The sequence below is a fragment of the Mesoplodon densirostris genome, chromosome 1, assembly GCF_025265405.1.
Source record: "Mesoplodon densirostris isolate mMesDen1 chromosome 1, mMesDen1 primary haplotype, whole genome shotgun sequence".
Lineage (NCBI taxonomy): Eukaryota > Metazoa > Chordata > Mammalia > Artiodactyla > Ziphiidae > Mesoplodon > Mesoplodon densirostris.
The window spans coordinates 108,327,164-108,329,719 of record NC_082661.1 but is presented as its reverse complement, the minus strand read 5'-3'; positions in this window follow the sequence as shown (position 1 = coordinate 108,329,719).

The following is a 2,556-nucleotide window of genomic DNA, read 5'->3' as shown; positions in this document are numbered from 1 at the left end:
GTCTCTTGTGGACCAGTGTCCTGAAGTTGGCTCTCCCACCTCAGAGGCACAGCACTGACTCCTGGCTCCTCAATTTGGGATGATTTATTGTCTATTCATGTATTCCACAGATGCAGGGTACATCAAGTTGATTGTGGAGCTTTAATCCACTGCTTCTGAGGCTGCTGGGAGAGATTTCCCTTTCTCTTCTTTGTTCTCACAGCTCCAGGGTCTCAGCTTTGGATTTGGCCCCGCCTCTCCATGTAGGTCGCCGGAGGGCGTCTGTTCTTCTTTCAGACGGCACAGGGTTAAAGGAGCAGCCGCTTCGGGGACTCTGGCTCACTCAGGCCATGGGGGGAGGGAGGGGCACGGAGTGCGGGGCAAGCCTGCAGCGGCAGAGGCCCGCGTGACGTTGCACCAGCCCGAGGCGCGCCGTGTGTTCTCCCAGGGAAGCCGTCCATCCCTGGATCCTGGGACCCCGGCAGTGACGGGCTGCACAGGCTCCTCAGAAGGGGGGGGGGCGTGGACAGTGACCTGCACTCGCACACAGGCCTCGTGGCGGCGGCAGCAGCCCCAGCATCCCACACCCGTCTCTGGGGTCCGTGCTTTCAGCCGCGGCTCACGCCCGTCTCTGGAACTCCTTTAAGCAGTGCTCTTAATCCCCTCTCCTCTCGCACCAGGAAACAAAGAGGGAAGAAAAAGTCTCTTGCCTCTTCGCAGGTCCAGACTTTTTCCCGGACTCCCTCCTGGCTAGCTGTGGCGCATTAGCCCCTTCAGGCTGTGTTCACACCGCCAGCCCCAGTCCTATACTAACTTTAAAAAAAATTTATTGGTGTATAGTTGATTTACAATTTGTGTTAATTTCAGGTTTACAGCAAAGTGCATCAGTTGTACATATACATATATCCACCTTTTTTTTTCCAGATTCTTTTCCCATATAGGTCTTTAGAGAGTACTGAGTGGAGTTCCCTGTGCTATACAGCAGGTTCTTATTAGTTATCTATTTTATATATAGTAGTGTGTGTATATGTCAGTCCCAATTTCCCAATTTATCCCTCCCCCACCCTGATCCCCTGGTAACCATAAGTTAGTTTTCTACATGCGTGCCTCTGCCTCTGTTTTGTAAATAAGTTCATTTGTACCTCCCTTTTTTTAAGATACCACATATAAGTGACATATGATATTTGTCTTTCTCTGTCTGACTTACTTCACTCAGTATGGCAATCTCTAGGTCCATGCATGTTGCTGCACATAGCATTATTTCATTCTTTTTTATTTCTGAGTAATATTCCATTGTATACATATAGCATATCTTCTTTATCCATTCCTATGTTGATGGACATTTAGGTTGCTTCCATGTCCGGGCTACTGTAAATAGTGCTGCAATGAACATTGAGGTGTATAATAACTTCAAATGGAGTATAATCTATTAAAATTTTGAAGCATTATTGTACACCTGAAACATATAATATTGTAAATCAACTATACCTAAATTTAAGAAAGAAAGAAAAGAAATAAGCAACCCACATGCTGGGCAAATATGGAGGTGCAGCAGCTGAGATGTGATGCATTTCATGGATTCTAAGACAAATCTGTTTTTATAATTTAGTATCTCTGAAATCGGGATGTGTCTCATAATAATGGTCTTTGAGTATTCTGTTATCATTTAATCTGTACTATTTTTAAATGGCAAAAGAAAGTCACGTGGGTAAATGGTTCCATGACACTTGTTCTACTAAAAATAGTACTGATAAGGGGAACATAATATATGATCAGTGAAAACACAGGTCAACTTCAGAGAAATAAGTCAAACTTGGAGGGAAGGGGCAAGGCCCAGGCCAGAGGAGAGGCCTGGAGCAAGGACTGCACGTGAGTCAAAAGCCAGAAGACCCAAGAGGGGCTCACAAAGGCCAGGACAAACGCCTCGCTTGGCGGCTAGTGACCACAGCCCCTGAATGCTTCTGCCTGGATGTAAATGTTTCCAAGAGTCGATGCCACTTTGGAAAGAAGGCCTTTTCTTCCTGCAGCCTATTTATTCACCTTTCAAACTCTTTCATCAATGTTAAGTCCTTGCAAACTTCCTGACACCCTAGGTAGTTACTAATACTTTGCTCTGGGCTTCCAGGATTCTTTAATGATGTATGACACGTTTTGCAATTATTTACTCTTACATCACACTTCAATGAACACCTGTTCCCACAATGTGGTCAGAGCTTCAATACTGGCATCTGAAACAGTGTGTCAAATGAACAACAGTAACATTTGAAGCAATTTCACACACGAATCGATTACAACCTCCTGTCAAAAGTTTATTTCACTCTGACTGCAAAGAAACTACTTGAAACACGGACAGTTCAAACATTTCCTACTGCCGGAGAGCATTTGAGAACCGCAAAAGGAACAAAGAAAAATCTCAAGTTACTAAAGACACAAGAGGGGACCTCTGGTCATAAGATGAGAAAAGGAATCTCAAGATGGGTGGTGTGCTGGGTGGGTGACAGATCACAGGAGTGTGGGTGAATCTCATTCAAACAAGAGCTGCTAGTTTCAAACGCTTCCAACAGTTCATTCGTCCAT